General features: G+C 40.3%; 1 protein-coding gene across 2 annotated transcripts in view; it reads right to left on the bottom strand.

The window, feature by feature from the left end:
- The window catches only part of CRYGN (crystallin gamma N), a 584,616-nt gene that overhangs the window by 38,479 nt on the left and 527,556 nt on the right, over nt 1-18,581 (bottom strand). The gene's annotated exons all lie outside the window — the stretch shown is intronic.

Raw genomic sequence — 18,581 nt, 5'->3', positions numbered from 1 at the left:
ATGGCCTTTTACCCAAATTGTTGGCCCTTTACCCACATTTTCACAGAAAGTGTGCTGAGTATTCAAAACATTTTCTCATGGGAGGGGTAAGAACCTCCAAACCCATTTCCGTTAGCTACGCTCAGTCGCAATAGCATACTTGTGGCAAATATTTACACCCTCCAAAAAAACAACTCACCAGCTACCACTGGCTGGTATATTTGTGGACCAGGCACCGCCCCCTTCTTTCTGCGCTACCATTAAAGCTTTGATAAAAAAAATACTTCTTTCACTTGCAGTAGTGTATGCTCCTGCAGCGGCATAATCATGGACATTGCACACATTAGACATTGCACACACATGGTGGTCTGGGCTGGCACGGGGTGTGGCGTGCCTGTTATTTGTTAAGGAGCTTGCGGGGTCCCCACAGCGTGGCTCTCACGTGGGCCCCCACAGTGCGCACCTTGAAGTCTGCCAGTGAGTCCCCGGGTGAGAAGCAACTTGTGGGTGTTTTCAATTTAAAACAACTGTGTGGTGCCACATATGTATGTGTTCAGCAATGATATTACATTAAATGGTGGGGGCTTTTTAAGTCCTCTGGCTCCCAGTATTACGCCTAGATAATAAAAACTATGGGAGGTGCTGGGTATATTGAAAGAACCATTCCCAGATATTATACTCCAGCAAAGATAACATTATCAGTTGCACTCCCCTGTGGGCACGCACACAAGTCTAATAGGTTTCTTCTATCGTAGTGGTAGCTGACTCATGGATACATGTATAACCAGGGAACTTTGTTGATACTGAATCCTGGTCAATGATTTAATTTTCAGGCCTTGCTCATGCAGCATTTTGCTCCTGGGTAAAAACCAGTGCATGCCTCCCCAGGTCAGTGCTTTTTTGGCTTGTAACACAGCAACGCCACCGATAATGAGTGCCTCTGTGTCCATTGAGCTATAGATGTTTTATACACTAGCTGTACCCTGCATTAGAGATTTTGGATACCCTGTTACAAGTAATGCATTATGTATCTTTTACATATAGATCCCACGTCGAATATGGAAAATGACATTCCCCAAATGTGTGATCGTGGACAAATCAAGCATCCCTCTGTGCCTTGGTTCTTTTATTATTTTATTAATAATATATACATCATAAAAACAATTCTTAAAACATGAACAAAGAATCAGATTACAGAAATATATACATAAAGCAGGAAAACAAAAACAGCAATACCCCCACCTCAAAGTAAATAAAAAATAAAAAAATAAAAAAACAACTCAATAAAAATCAAACAATTTCCCCCAAATCTTATCAAAAGAGGTCAGTTCGTTTTTCATCCTATAGATCACTCTTTCCACTTTAGCAAGTTTGTGCATCTCCGCCACCCATATCTCTGAAGATGGAGCTATCCTAGACTTCCAACCTTGGAGAATCAGACGCTTGCCCATAATTGCACCCCTGAACAACCATTTCTTTTGGGCAGAGCTCAGATCATTTAACTCCATATCAGTGCCTAATATCATTGTTTTGAAATCCAAATCCACACACACACCAAGAATTTTAATACAAGCCTCACACACCTCAGCCCAAAATCCAGAAACACGCACACAACTCCACAACATGTGCCCAAATGAGCCAATATCTTGAACACAGCCAGAACACTCATCTGAATTTGACATAACTCTTTTTTCAATCTTTCTGGACACCAATAAACTCGATTCAATATTTCAATTTGGCGAGATCTCTTCCCACTTTCACAGAGCATAAAAGTACATTCCTGCACATGTTCTTTCAAATCTCAGGAGTAATATCAAAATCAATCCTGCTACTGCATTCATCTTGCAATTCCTCATTACCACGTTCACTTGCCATAATCATTTTGTATAATCTACTAGCCTCCAACCCCAGCTTTTGACTTAGCTAAAAAATGTTTAGATCCAGATTCTTAGTCTGATTAACATTACCTATAGATTTCTTTAACCGCCTGTATGCCGTTTCAGTAAAGCCCCCAATGATCCATTTCTCCTTCACCTCACTCACCGTTAACCATCCACCATCTTTTCTGAGATCACCAATCGTTTTAATTCCACATACAAACCATTCAGGCCAGAAAAGGGTCCTATTATTGTCCTTGATCTTTGGGGTTAACCAGATGCCCACAGACACTTAAAAGCATCAATTCCCAACTTCTCTAATAGATCATGCCAAGAAGATTGCAAAAATCCTGTAACAATTGATTTACTTCTACGTTCTTTTGAATTTGTAGTTAACAGACTTTCAGGATCAAGAGGCCCAAAGGCACTGGATTCTGCAATCGCCCAAGCATCTTGTATCTCACGCCTCAAAAAAGGAATAAATGATTGGGCCGAAAAGGACAAAGGATATGCTCTAAAGGTTTGGAACCCCCAATCCGCCTTGATCAACTGGAAGTTTTAATTTCCTAGGAGGTTTCCTATCCCAAATGAATTCCTGTATCATACGTTCCAACTCCAAAACTGATTATTAATTTTCAGAGGTAACATGGCAGAAATGTATTTGACCGGGTGAGCAAAATTCATTTTGAGGGCGTTGACCTTGCCCTAAAGTGACAGATTACGAGGTAACCATCTCTCCAGATCCATTTTAATGTCTTAAATAATCTCTCTCAAGTTTTCTTCAACCACATTACAGACCATTTGCGTTAACCAAACACCCAAATAGCGCATTCTGACATCACACCAGTTAAAACCCAAACCAGTGACCAATGTCTTATTGCATCTATGAGTAAGCGGTAAAAACCTTTGACTTCAGCCAGTTCATTTTGTAACCTGACACCTCGTAAAATGTATTCAGAATCTGCATCAAATATGGAAGAGAAACATCTAGAGTTTGAAGAACAAGTAACATATCATCAGCTTAAAGCCATACTTTTTGCATTAAACCCCAACAAGTAACACCGAACAACCTAGGCACACATTTGAGAGCAATAGCTAATGGTTCGATGGCCAGTATAAACAAAAGAGGTATGTGCCTTGGTTCTTATATCTGGCTGAAATGAGAATGCCTGGAAACGCCAGTGCTAGACACATTTGAAAAATCTGAAGGCTGTTTGCCACCACTTCCTGTGATGTCACTTAGGAGTGGGGTCAAAATCAAATGAAATGATCAGCTACCCCTGGCATTTTAGTGAAATGACGGCCATGTGCTGGACTATCTGAAGTTGGTCAGCATACATGCAGCAACAGATCCCCTCAGCTACCAAAAGAATGAGGCTGATTGCTTCCTCATGAAATACAGGAATATTGGTCACTCTCCAGCTCCCCCTCAGGCAGTAACATGTTTAGATGCTGCTCTTCTGTGACATACCCTGCTGTGTTTCTAGTCTGTGGTCAGTTAAAGAGAGAAAATTATACTTTGTACAATTTATCAGATTATGATCAGTATTTTGACTTTACTATAGGCCATTATACGCCATTTTAGGCCCTTATAAAGGCATTGAAAGCAAGTTTCAAACCCTGTGCATAGGCTGCTCACTTCTCCAACTTGAGTTTACAAATATCTATAATACGAATACCATGACATGAATCATGTGCAAGTGTTCATAAGCTGAAGCATAGTATGGCGCAGCACCATATGTGAAAATGCTCTCAGCACCATCTTGGGGATTGCATTGAGAGTCTTCTTACTGAATAGTTGATAAAGTGACATGTTGCATATGGTTAAAACCTTGCACATAGGCAGTGTGTTTTGGATCTAACACAACACTATGGAGAGATTGGAATGGCTTCAGGCCTATTGACAATGGCAAAATAATAAATGTGCCGGAAGCTACTTGCCAAGCAAAGTTTTTTGCATTGTGGCAAAGAGTGATAAACGTGTCGACCAATATTAAATATGTTGTTGACAAGTACTGTAAAGGTATCTGAAAAAGGGTTCTACCTATGCGTTATGTTCAACTTAACTGCAAGCACAGAGTTGCTATTGTAGAACACCCATATATATTACATGGCCGCGCTAGCGGCCATGTAGTTATGGTTAAGTTGGTGTTTCCATAGGAAGAGCACTTTTTGGGCGGCTTATAACTTCGCTCCCCCTGGACGAATCCTCACCAAACTTTGCAAAAAAAGTATATGGCCCACTGTGAATTCTTTTGCAAAGTTTGGTGAGGATTCGTCCAGGGGGGGGGGGAAGTTATAGGGGGGGTCCAAAACTTTTTTTTTCCCCATAGACTGAATGGGAAAAAAATTTGCACACGGCTACAGCCCGAACCGCTGGACGGATTTACACCAAATTTGCGGCAGGAGCGGCGGCCTGGTCCCGAAAGCGTGCTTTTGCAAATTTGGTGTAAATCCGTCCAGTAGTTTTTTAAAAAATGACCAAAATGTAAGGCAAAAAAATTAGTGATATCTGTGTTCGCTTTGCGGACGGACTTCCCTGTTCGCTCCGCGGACAGCACCCCGATTGGCCCAGCAGCTTGCGTCATGTCCACGGACATGCAACGTGTTCGCTGATTGGGCTGATTGGGTGGCGTGGTGCGTGATGCGCGTCAGATTTTCTGTCGCGCCCGCCATCTTGCATTTGCGGACGTCCGCGGACAGCGCTGTGAAAGTTTGCTCAAAATGTGTATTTAGTAGAGTTGTATTTTATTTATGTGCTAGACGCTTTTGTTGTGTTTGATTTGTCTGCGGACAACACAGCTGTTCTGGAATGTTCGTAAATAAACAGAATGGATTCGGTGTCAACTTGAAAGTGTTCTAAGAACACTTGTGGGGTCTTGGAATGTGTGCAGGGGGTGTCCTGGAGACGTTGTCTGTATTGTTCGTTGGCAAGGTGAAAATGTTTTAAGAACAATCGCGGTGTCCAGAAATGTTCGTACATAAAGAAAATGGGGGTGTCCTGAGTACGCTGTTTGTATTGTCCTCTGGCAAGTTGAATGTGTCCTAGGACCTTCCCCCTGTCCGCGGACATAACAATGGTTGCAATGTTTGCATCTATGGGTGTGATATGCTGCGGTGGTTGTGGCCAGGGTATAGAATGTTGGGTGCATGGCCATTTGGCCATGCACCCAAGAGTGTATGCCCTGGCCACAACCACCGCAGCATATCACACCCATAGTGGCTTTTAACTTTGGGTCAAAAACTAATTTATAAGGAACAATGTTATAAGCTTGTGTGGGTATGATATGCTGCGATGGTTGTATTTATCTTGTTATACGTACTATTTGGTTTAGTAACAGGAGTCCATGTTTTTCTTGTTCATTTCTGTAATAAAAGAAAATAGCATGTTAGTATTAGTATTTTATAATGACTTATTACATTGTACAATCAACATTTTCTTCTTTTTATTGACCCTCATATTTAGTAGAAAACAAACCAGAGTACTGTGCAATGTGCAAAGTTTCTGTGTTTGTGTCACGCCACTTTTGGGGAGACCGGGGTCTGTTGCACCCGCTCCCTCTCCCACCTCCTGGCGGATCTACCCGCGCTTTCGTGCTTGGGCGTTCGCCGGGGAAGAGTTGCTAGGGCCGGTGCTAGAGGGCTGGGGCGCATGCGCGGGAAACCACTGTCTCGGTTCCGCGCATGCGCCGTAGATTGGGCCTCCGCGCTGGGGAAGGGCTTGCCTTCCAAGCCTCGTTCTGGGTCCGCCGGCGCTCAGAGACGAAACGGCTTGCGTTCCAAGCCTCGCGAGTGCCGGCGGCCCATAAGAGGAACCGCGAGCAGTAGCAATTCGCGTCTCAACGTGGTTGCTACGGTCGTGTTGCTCGCTCCTGCTTCTTATGGATCCTGTTCCCTGTGCCTGGTCTTGCTGGTCCCCAGCATGCCTGGTTCCCAGTCTCCTGTTACGTGCTTGGGTTCTCCTTGGCTCCTGTCTGTTCCACAAGCCTCCCTGGGGTCCAGTTCCCAGTCCCCTTCTTTTCCCTGAGGAACCCTGCTCCTTGTCCTGGGTTCTCCCTGGGTCTTTCTGGGCTTAGCCTCTCCTCCAGCTTTCCCGGGGCCCTCGTTCACTGTCCTTGGATTTACCTTAGGGATCCCAACTCGTGGTGGTCTCCCCTCCCAATCTGGTTCCCTCTTCCAGTCTGGACCTGCCTGGTGCCGCATCCTTTGGACCTACTGTACCTCGAGCAGATCAGTCATTCCAGACCAGTTACGTGAAGCTGCTTGAACTTGTCTCCCTGTGGCCTGGGGGCCTTACCTTGTATTCATCTGAGAGGTTCCTGGACTATCTTGCTTCATCACCGGATCACGTACCTTTGGAATAGACTCTTTTGGACTTCACCCGTATCCAGTAACTTTCCATCAGATTGTGGCCTCTCCTGCCTGTGATTGCACAGTCCCTTCGTCACGTTAATCAGGAGAGTGCTTTCCGTGACGCTGGGAGTTGGTCCATTCACCACCCTGTGTCATTAGGGTGGTGGAGAGGCTGGTTCCCCGAGTCACATGCTCGTCATTTCACTGGATGCAGCCTGGCGGTCCCAACTAGATCCACTGTCAAGAAAACAGGTACACAGTTCTCACGCACTTCTCTGCTTGACAGTTTGTTGCTAAAATCATTGGGTCTGTGGGAGAAAAAAAATCCATGTTGGATTAAAAAAAAAAAACTTTTTCTGTTATGCTACAGTTTATTTATTTGTTTGTTTTCCGCGTTTACTTGTTCTTTCTGCCTAATGCTTTATGCATTGGATTGTTCCAGTTTTTGTGAGCAGTAAGATATTAGGTATTTGTTTGGATATTGTAAAATTTTGGCCCAGTTAGATACCAGTAGGCGTATTCTAACTGTTTATGTTTTGATATAATTTCGTGGTATTGATTTATCTGTTTGCATATTTGTAAATTTTGGGACAGTTAGATACCAATTGGCGTATTCTAACTGTCTATTTTTTGCTCTATTTGAGTGGTATTAATTTATCTGATTAGCTGTTGTAGAATCTTTGGGCAGTTAGATAGGTTTTGAAATATTGTGACAGTTTATATTTTTTTACTACAAGTGTACTTAAGGTTTAAGTATAGTCAGTTATCAAATTTTGGTTTTAAGAACATTAAATACGCGTTTGTTTTAGAGTAATGGTACTATGATTACATTCAAACCATCCACATTTTTTTTTTATATATTCAGTGTAGTGCCCTGAGTTGGTTGTGGCTCCTGCGTGGTAGATTATACCTATTGTTGTGAAGGTTTTCCTACCAAGTGAAATTTGACCATGTGTGAATCCAGTCAGCTTGCAGTTGTTTTTCGTACCATCTGCATTGTAACGTAGAAGCATTAGTATTACGTATTTACTATGTGTTTGTATTAGTAACGTGGAGCGATTATCCGAATTGCAGGTAGAACATAATCTACCGTGGCTTGCATTTTGTACAAGTTGCTGAAATCGAACCGATTCACAATTAGGTATTGATATATAGACAAAGTGCTCATTGGGGATTTGTTCTTGTGTCACATTGTTGCAGAGAGTGCATGTATGTTTCCACATGTATGAAATCTGGAAGCTTTCATTTATAGGTATGTTTTTGTTTTCCAGTACTAATAGTAAGTACATTAGAAATTCTTGTGGATCTTCCTGTGAGTTTATAGGGAATTTCACCATTCCAGCACAGTAGTCCAATTGTCGTCTTATTCCAAAAACACTATACGTGTTGTCAGGATTGTTTGCTGCATTTCTGTGAAGTACTAACATTTGCAAACACAATGGGTCTGTACTGTGTAAGTAAATGTTGTCAACAATTGGTGGTAATTGAAATAGAATATTCATTGCTACATTTGCGTAGCAACTTACACCAACTATATTTGAGAATTTAAATGGTCCAGGTAGTTCTGTATCTAACTGCTTTTTTTTGGATTTTGTCTTCCTTCTTTGCAGAAGTACCTGGTTTACTTTCCTTAATTGATTCTTTTTTGCTTGTGGTACTTGATGAAGTTTTAGTTTCTTTTAGTCTCTTTGGAGGATTTGCAGTGACATCCTGTTTGATTTAGTTTTCTTTTAGAACATTTTCCTTTTTGTGGAACAGGATATGTTTGTAGATGGGGGGTGTATAGTGAACAAAGTCTATTGTATTCGAAAATGCAAGGAATTTCAGCGTTTACTTTACTTGCATCAAAGTTTATTAGAAATAGACAGTCAATTGTACGTAGGCGTGACAGTGCTACGTAGCTCATGCCTTCTTTAAAGACTGTGTTACCAATGTCTATCATTGCTTTGTCTAGAGTAAGACCTTGTGATTTATGAATGGTGACTGCGTATGCAAGAGTTAGAGAAAATTGTTCTCTGCGTACATACATGTCTTTGAAGAGAAGGAATCGAGCTGTTGAGCGTCCTATTCTTTTTACTTCTGAAAGTTTGTCAAAGAGAATATTGACAAACTGAATTTTGTTGTCACGTGGGTATGTTTGAAAGCCAACAACTGTACCCAGTGCTTCATTAACTAGTCCTTGGTCCACGTCAAGGTTACGCATAAGCATTACTCTGCAATTTAAGGATAATTTTAATATCTTTTCCAAGCCTGCTGTGTTTGAGATTGATTTTTCTAAACTATTTAGTCTTGCTGTGGCTTGGTCACACATGGGTAGTGTCATTCCATGTACATCTAGTTTGTCTGTGGCGCTAATTTCCATAATTGGTTGCATTTCTTTGCTTAACATTATTTCATTGAATTTGAAACAGCTTGCAAGAGTTGGCATTAAGGCCATACAATTGACATTTTTGTGGGCTAATTGTTCCATAACATCTGTAGCACATGCATTATCACCATAAACTGCATGAATGTGCCGGGTTTTCAATATTGCTTCTGCTTCTCTAGAAAGTATACCAACTCTGATACTTTTTAAGATGTTGGCATAAGTGAGATCTGCAGATTGGCGCATGTTTTCTTTTAATTCTCTGTATTGGAAATGTTGCCAAAGGTTGACATTTCCAATGCTGCCAACAGTTTTATGGCAGAGTTTGTGTCCTAATGTTTTAAAAATAGGCTCACCTTTTACAGGTGTCAATTGAAGAAGATCTCCGAAAACAATGATGTGTTTTCCTGCAAAGAACTCTTCATAGTTTGTTTTGAGTACTTCTTGTAATCTGAGGTGAATCAAAGCCAACATTAGGTTGGACACCATGCTCACTTCATCTATTAGTAGCATTTTCATTTGTTTTAATACTCTGCGTAGTTCCATTGCAGCTTCTGTAGAAAGATTGTAATAGTCTAATTTGTTTTGGTGTTCTACTGGCAGGAGTAGTAATCGGTGTAAAGTAACACCGCCTATGTTGTAGGCAGCTAAACCTGTGGGGGCAGTGACAACAGCTGACAGTTTGTTGTTTGTCAATTGTTGAAGGAACTTACTGATGATTTTGATTAGGAATGTTTTGCCAGAACCAGCTTCACCACTGACATACAGTAATATAGGTTTGTAATTTTGACAGGTGCATTCTTTGTTTTCATGTTGTACACCATGTGCAATTTCTTTTGTTACTTCTTGAAACATGCTACGTTGCTCATTGTTTAGCTTTGATTGTACTATAGTTAAGTCTTCTTTTTCTTCATACTGACACATGGTGTTTTCTACTTCTATCATAGCTATTTCTGCCTCATTTGTTATTAGTGGGTCTCCCAGTGGTTCTTGGCTTCCTGTGATAGAAGGTTGACTACTGTCAGGAGTGTCCCTATCTAGTTGGGCCTGGAGTTCTTCTACGTGTTGCTGTTCATTGTGCTACATTGTTTTGTACTGTGCAAAGTTTACATCAGTTATACTGCTTTCATTTGCTTTGAAAGCGTCTTCATATGAGTCATAGTTATCTAGTATTTCTTCTTCTTTTCTCCATGGTTTAAAGAGTTGTAGCAGGGACATGTAATATACTTCTTTATGTTGAGGAGTCTTTAATGACAATTTGATATGATTCATTAAATTTGTTTGGTGAGTTTTACTAAGCTGCCTTCACAGTTTGTCACTTTGTATTTACGGTTTTGTTCATCAGGTTTTATATTATTTTTTTATGTGTAGTTTTGGGCTATGTGGTATAGGCTCATGGTGTCCAAAGTGGTACTCCTGTTTGGGTAGTATGTGTCCAATAAATTGTTTTTTAAAATGTCTTGGCTGTTGGGATCTTGTTTGGCTATTGTTTCTATATCTTCGTATGATTTTTGAACTCTTTTTCTAGATTTAGCTGGACCAAAACCTAGGCATACTATATTTGCAGATTTACCATACAATGCAGTACCAGTTAATCAATCAGCTGCTTCTTAGGATCCACATTCTCTATGGGACAGCATTTTTATGCCCAAGCTGTATAATTTCTGAGACACTGTTTTATCTGATGACACATCATTCCAGAGGTCTTGGAGCTCTGTCTTTTCTGATTTGGTTAAGTATGCTGTGACATATCGTGCAACTGCAGTAGAATTGTCTGCAATGTACTGCACGTCTATGTTTGCATTCCATAAGTGGGCAATGATTGCATTGTAATCATTGATATATTTTTCTTCTTCTTTTCTTTTTATGCAATATGTATTTTTAGGTGACTTACCTTTAACACTATGTCTAACTGAAGACATGAGGTTGTTCACTTGACCTGTATTTGTAACTGGTCTAGGGAAACCAAATCGGCATTTGGTGTAGTATTTCCCTTTGTTTTTGTATTTGCAACAACAATATTTGCCACATTTGTGTCTTTGGAATTGTAAAACTTTTGCATGAAGATCACTATTTGCAGATTCTAATGGAATTTCACAAGTGACATATTTTTCAATAAATTGTAAAACAGTGGCATCACTGTCTTGAGCAAATTTAGGAGCATCTTTAATCCATAAAAGCATGTGGACATGTGGTGCTCCTCTGGCTTGGTATTCTTTTTTCCAAAAGAAGTGTTGCACTTCTCCAAGGGGAGGAACAGTTTTGTTACAAATAAAGTGCTGGTACTGTTATCCGAACATGTCCGCGGACCATCAAATTCAGTAGAAAGGGTTCAGTATGTTCCATATTACATGTACATAAAGTCAAAGTTATTATTGTTAAGTTGTGCTACTAAAAAACTATGAAATTCAGTAAAAAGCTTTGTTAAAGGGACGTTATGGTTAAGTTGCGCTACTAAAAACCTATGAAATTCAGTAAAAAAACATTGTTAAAGGGACGTTATGGTTAAGTTGCGCTACTAAAAACCTATGAAATTCAGTGAAAAAACTTTGTTAAAGGGACGCTATGGTTAAGTTGCGCTACTAAAAACCTATGAAATTCAGTAAAAAAAACTTTGTTAAAGGGACGTTATGGTTAAGTTGCGCTACTAAAAACCTATGAAACTCAATGAAAAAACTTTGTTAAAGGGACGTTATGGTTCAAAGTAAAACCGAAAAACCCCTGAAATTCGGCAGTTATGGTAAGATAAGCAACCATAACTCGCGCTGCCACCGTGCACTGCTAACACTAACACCCAGGACATCAAAGATGACATCACAAATGTCATTGATGACATCACTGATGACATCACATGTGCATTTACCTTTCATGAAAAGTCTGTACAAGAGATTCTTAGTGTAATGTTAATAAAAAAAGTGTCAAAGATTATTGGAATACATATCAAGTGCTAATCAGTGCATTAAGCTATGCATTGATATAAATAGCATTCTATTATTAACTTCAATCCAGTATACTAAGGTACTCATGTAGGAACATAGGCATTGTGTGCAGCATACATGATGGAGGTGCAATATTCATAAGCTTGCCATGTTCAATATTGAAATGATAACTGTTTTCATGTTAGAGTTTTGCGTACAGTGAAACTTGTGATAAGTAGGTAATAAAACCCACTTACTACATAATGGCATTATTATACACAAATCACAAAGAGACAACACCACATACAAATATGAATATATACAAGGGAATTGAAGTAGGAAAAAGAAACAGCAATAGTAGCAGAAAGTTTTCATAACTGATTACCTTTATGGAGAGAAATGATTGCTCTGTTTCAAAGCTGTTATTTACCCTATCTATATATATCACATGATGTGTCTGGACCCTAAGGAAAATAGTGTGAGTACAACATATAAAAATATGAGCATATACAGGGAAAGTACAGTAATAAAAAAACATCAAAAGTATCAGAAAGTGCTGATAAATCTACTGATAATTTTAATGCACAAAAAGGATTGCTGTCTTTCAAGGTTGTGACTTCTCCTATGTATATGTTTCATATGATATGACTGTACCATAAGGGAATTATTCTAAGAACATACTTGAAGCATAAGTCTACGAATATAGTAATTTACAATTTTTAGTTCCTGACTGTTACTGAAGAAAATCATGTGGCCTAGATATGTCAAGAAAGTAAAAAAAGGGAGAGCCAGCCACGTGATATCATCAGCGATGTCATCAATGACATTTGTGATGTCATCTTTGATGTCCTGGGTGTTAGTGTTAGCAGTGCACGGTGGCGGCGCGAGTTATGGTTGCTTATCTTACCATAACTGCCGAATTGCAGGGGTTTTTCGGTTTTACTTTGAACCATAACGTCCCTTTAACAACGTTTTTTCACTGAATATATATATATATATATACATATATATATATATATATATATATATATATATATATATGAACAAAAAAGAAAATGAAAGCGGAATACCACTTCCTGGACGGCACTCTTCCTCAATCATAAAAATCACCCAGATACGTCAAAAAAGGATCTCCATCAAACGTCCTTTATTTGTTAAGTACAGTGGACAAGTTGCTCAGGAGAGAACTAAAACAACTATGCGTTTCACCCTAACGGGCTTCGTCTGGTTGTAAACATAAATGACAGGCTTCTCATTTAAACACTTGTGCATACGAGAAAAGAGTCCTTCTTTGCTTTCCCTTGAGTTTCCCTCTTAGACCTAATGCATGTTTCTCTGAGTGACATCTTGGAATGGTAAAAGGTATATGCATCTATGTTATGCATCCAATGTGTTGCTTTTAAAGATGTTACAAAATGCCAACCAAGATACTCATAGGCTAATATATTATCCCCATATCAATCATATTTTTAATTATACATTATTTAGCAATATTTAGCGTTTTCTTGTGTTTTTTTCATGTATTTTTTTTGTTTTGACAACAAACATTGCAATCCCCAAATTGTCCATAATGACTCATTTTTTTAGAGAGATACTTTCTTATCTTCTTCCCGTATCGCAATTTCCATATATCTAAAGTGCCTCGCGCTTTCAATAAAGTGCATTGTGCAATATGACAATATGTGTTTCCACAACTTCTCGAACAATTCGTGCTGTTATAGGTCATGTGTTAACAAGATATCAAAAATATGACCAAAATTCTTTTGAGAGAAAGTCACTTCCATTTAAGTTACCACATCGTAAAGTCTCAAATGCCATTACCAAAGTGCAATGTGCATTATAGCTGCCGATGTTTCCAATTTTTCAAGTTTCTATTACCTTGAATAAAGTGCTTAGTGCATGATAGCATCGATTAAAATACTTTTGGCAACAAAATGTCTCTCAATATTACAAGGGGTAAAAACAATTGTTTCTCATCCTTAAAAATAGAATGCAGTGTGCATCATAGTAGTCAATATTTCACCGCCTCCACTGTTGCTGTTGCTTAAATGCTGGGTACAGTGCATTATGCGTAATAGCAGCAGATATTCTGTGTCATATAAGTGACAAATGCTACAAGTAAAGTGCTTAGTGCACTTATTTATATATATTCAGTGAAAAGACTTTGTTAAAGGGACATTATGGTTAAGTTGCACTAATAAAAACCTATCAGTGGAAAAAACTTTGTTAAAAGGGTATTATGGTTATAAGTAAAATCAAAAAAACCCAGAAATTTGCCAGTTATGGTAAGATGGGCAAACATAACCCACGCCACCACCTAAAACTAACACCCAGGACATCAAAGATGACATCACAATGTTCATTGATGACATCACTGATGACATCAGAAATCTGGGCCATTTGGTTTAGTTCACTGACATATGAAAGCCGACTGTTTTTCTTCACTGACAGTAAGAATTTTTAAAAGGAAAAGCTGCATATGTAGAAGATGTTAACCTTGTATATTGTACAAGTACTTTCCTTAGAGTTTGATGTCATCTCATAGTGCAAAGATATGGATGGGCCAAAAAGCAGGGTGTAAACACACAATTAATTTGAGTACTTGATGATGAACTGTAATGTTATTGACATTTTGTATTGATGTTGTTTCTGTCTTCTATACTGTAGTTTGCCCATATGTGCCTCTAATATGTATGCTTTGTGTGTCTTCATATGTATTGTTGGTACTAACACACGTATGTAGTAAGTCTTGACATTACTGAAAACTCTCCAAGGATATCTTTCACTATTTTACAAAGCAAAATTACCAGAATACAAATATCCTACATCTATACTGTATGCTGGAGTCATTTCTTATGTGTATTTATGATTAGCTTCCTGTATTAACAACACTGTGATATAATGTTTTGTTTACATAAGTACATTCATTCATACAGATCTCCCGACCACCCCTAATACCTTGTTACCAACATTATAAACAAAACATCTTTGATGTCCTGGGTGTTAGTCTTAGCAGTGCATGGTGGTGGAGCGAGCTATGGTTGCTTACCCTAACATAACTGATGAATTTCTGGGGTTTTTCGATTTTACTTGTAACCATAATATCCCTTTAACAAAGTTTTTCCACTGAATTCAATAGGTTTTTATTAGTGCAACTTAACCATAACATCCCTTTAGCTAAGATTTTTCACTGAATTTCATATTTTTTACCAGGATACCCTTAATTTTTCTACATATTCCTTAGATCATACTAACCCCCCCTCTGGGCTATTGTGATAGAATTATAGTCCGTGGACCCCGCAAATGTTCACAGACTTCAGACAGCATTCACACTGCCCAAAAGCACGGGGGTTACCTTACATTGTTGTATCGTGCAATAGGCAAAACATGAAACGTGAAACAATAAGAGATATATGCACTACATCGAAAAATAAATAGTTATAGGAATTCTGTGCTTGAGAAACCAGAAGTATGTTTTCATAGGGTGCACAACATAATGGAATGTACCAAGCACAAGGCTTAACTGTACACCTAACAGTATCACCTCAGTGGAACCCTGATTACACTCTTACAAGCACCAAGCAGTTATTCCAGAATAAACCCTTAGAAAAATAGTGAGTACACTGTATTTCTTTCTGTAACATTACAATGTATTAAGTATACATAACTTGTAAGAAATAGCAGTATTTTTTTCTTTGAACAGAAATGGCAAGCACACTGGAATGGTTGGAGGAACATTTCCTCCATGACGAAATTAGGGAAGAAATTAACTGTGATGGTACAGAATACATTTTGTCAAGCAGAAAAAGTGATGTAATTTGATGCGATATCCCTAAAACATGGCTTTCTTTCTAACAGTACACAGGGGGAATGGGGAAACCAGGCTCAAATTACATTTCAGTGAACCTGAAGATGAGCACAGACAGCCCCTAACTGCAAATGAACAGAATGAACTCATGAACTTATCAGCAAAAATCGATGAACTAAATAATAATTTCATGCAGTTGATGATGTTTGTGAAAAATCGTGTGAAGGAAAATGTACGATATCACTGCCCCACTTGTACCTATGCCCATTCGCCCTGTCCCAACCAATCATCCCCATCAAATTCCCTAAATTAAAGACGCTATGATGAAACCTCAATTCCTTCCTCCCCTCATGAACACTGTGTAGAAATTCGCAATTCTCCCATATATCTTTCCCATTTCGATTCCCCATCTCTTTCCTAATTGGATGTATGTTTTTGTTTTCAATAAATATATGTGTGTGTACTGTTGCACATTTTTCTTTTTAAAATCCCAATTTGTAGTCCACAGACTGCGCAACTGTCCGGGCTGTCTGTAACCAAAATTGAGGTGCCCCCAGACACCGGTCCTGTCCAGACATGTCTGCTCTGTTGTGTCACACTTTTAATTAGTTTGGGGACTCCACCCCTGTCCTGCGGACACTGGCACGCATGCACACCTGATCTCCCTGTGCCCCCGGACACCGTTCCTGTCCGGATATGTCCACTCACACGTGTTGCACTTTTGATTCACCTGGGGACTCCGTCCCTGTCCTGCTGACACTGGCATGCATGCACACCTGATCTCACTGTGCCCCCATAAAACACGCCTGTCTGGACATGTCTGCTCGCACATGTCGCACTTTTAATTAGTTCGGGGACTCCGTCCCTGTCCTTCGGACACTGACATGCATGTGTACATCGTCTCCCACCCAATAGGTGTCTACAGGACAGCCATTGTGTCTGCAGATATCCGGGGATGTCATCATGTGAGCGTACCTGTGTGGCACAACGGAAGTATCCACGGACAGTGTCCGTACCCAGGACACTTTAAAACTGCATTTTGGGCCAATCTAGGGTGTTTCAAGCTGAAACTGTACTCTTGCACAGCTCATAGACCGTGTCTTAGTTGATCTGCCAACTTTTTATAACGTTTTAAGCCCTATTTGTGGCTCGATAGTCCATGGACACTCACGCCATCTGTGGACAGCACCTCTAAAGAGACCCTCCCACTACTGTTCCTCTTATTCTAATTATGGCTGTCCAGGAGAGAGCGCCTGCTGTTCTTTTGTGATTGTTGGAGTCCACAATGGCATCTACTATGGCCACTGCAGCTGCCCCACCACTACCACCATCTGGATGACCTGGAGAGGTGAAAAGAAAAGGCTGGCAATACAGCAGCTGATTAAGAGGAAGATAAAGATAAGGTGCTGAAAGTCCCTCTCTCCAGCTCCTGTCGTGAATCCTGGGTGCGACAGCTTTTTACCACCGTTGGGGGTGTACCAAAGGATCGGGCAGACAAGGTTCGATGCACTGAGTGCAAGGTTGTACTCATTCACGGAAAACCAGGTCTGTACTCTTACGGGACCACGTCCATGCGGCACCACCTCAGGTCCAATGACAAGGCAGCAGTTTGAAAGGTCGTACCTGTAAAGACTGGAGGGGGGTGTCTGTACTCCAGCTCTCTATATGGCAGAGGAGAGGCACAGAGGACCCCAGCCAAGATTCTCCATTGTTGGATGTGGGCTGGTTCTTAAGTACAGTGTAGTCCCCAAGCACCCACCAAGGAATGTCCACAAACTATGTTAGTGAAAACAAAGTCTTTATATAATTAAGGTTCAAGGTTATATACACAATCACAATAACTTACTTTGTGCTCAGTTAATCTACAATGGCAAATATATGCACAGTTCTACGTGGTACCACAGTTACTATCAGATTTCATTAAAGTGCATCAACTGGACTTAGTTTTAATGTCACACAAAAATCAAGTAATAAAGAGAACCAACAATAGACATAGGAGGAAATCAGTTGGTTAGAACAATTGGCAGAATACTGGCCCCGTTACCTAGACACAGTTTGTTAGGCAGAATGATATGCAGTACCCTTTGGGAACACCACACACAATTAAGACTACAAGTGACAGTACAAATTCACCTTTGTTACAAGCCTGTACTACATAGTAAAGTGGTAGCGATGGCTGAGCAGCCTGACTTATCTCAAGAGCAAGTGAGCAGTATCAATAGTTACACAAAGGCCAGCATGATTCAAACAAACACTGACTCAAGGTTTCTGAGTAAAAGAATATACATTTATTTACACAGCAGTTGTAAAACAATTCACTAAAGTAAAGCAGTTGAAAAATCACACTCTTAATACACCCCACCACTCCCGATAGATTCTGGACAGGTTATACTCAAAACAAAGTGTGAGCAAAATGGCACTCCAGCAATTTAAAAAGGGAGGGAGAAACAAAATTAGACAAAAATCGAGCAGCACCAACAGGTAAGTAAGCAGGGCAATCTAGAAAGAGGAACTACAGTAATGGAATCAAATCAAAAAGGCTCAGGGCCAAAGTCAATAGGACAAAAGTATTTTGCTCAAGATCACACAGTTGAAGGTAGTTCGCGGGTAAGTCTTTGCCAAGAGTTCCGGAAGAAGTTGGTCGGCAGAAAAGTTACTTTAAAGAGTAGAGAAGGACAAGCCCTCGGATTGGTGAAAGGTTTCACACACCTTCACCGCGGCAGGACGAAACAAACAACTGGATTTGCACAGCACCTTTAAATGGAGAAGAAGCTGTAGCTGAGGCGGACGTTCCTGGCAGGTCCTGCAGGCTCACGGTTCCTGAAGCGACTGTCAGACTGACATGAAGTAGGAAGACTGGAGGGTCCTGGAGGGTCCTGCACTGCCCAGGGAAGAAACCAGCAGCAGAGCAAAGCAACAAATAAAAGGTGCATGCCTTAAAACCCATGCAGGGTCTGACCTTCCTGGCTATCCGGTTCACTGTAGCTTTGTACAGCAAATTCGACCGGAGGAAGGAGTCCTGGCTTGCAGTTTGGGCAAACTGGTTGGTCCCACCAGCTCAGGGGAAGAAGATTCCTGGTAGATCTCCTCTGTCGTTGGAGCCTGAAGATACGGACCTGCAGCAGGGCTTCACCGGGGGGTTCAGTCGTTGTAGGGGTCCTCTTCCATCAGCTCCTCGCGGTTCTTTCGTTCCAGTGGCGACTCTGCCTTTCCAATCCCAGAGATCTGCTTTTTATGCAGTTTTCCCCCATTTACACAGCCTGGCTGTCAATCACACCGCA

The sequence above is a fragment of the Ambystoma mexicanum genome, chromosome 2q, assembly GCF_040938575.1.
Source record: "Ambystoma mexicanum isolate Mex_15411 chromosome 2q, UKY_AmexF1_1, whole genome shotgun sequence".
In the NCBI taxonomy this organism is placed as follows: Eukaryota; Metazoa; Chordata; class Amphibia; order Caudata; family Ambystomatidae; genus Ambystoma; species Ambystoma mexicanum.
The sequence above is the reverse complement of the archived record's forward strand: the minus strand, read 5'-3'. Positions and strand labels throughout refer to the sequence as shown.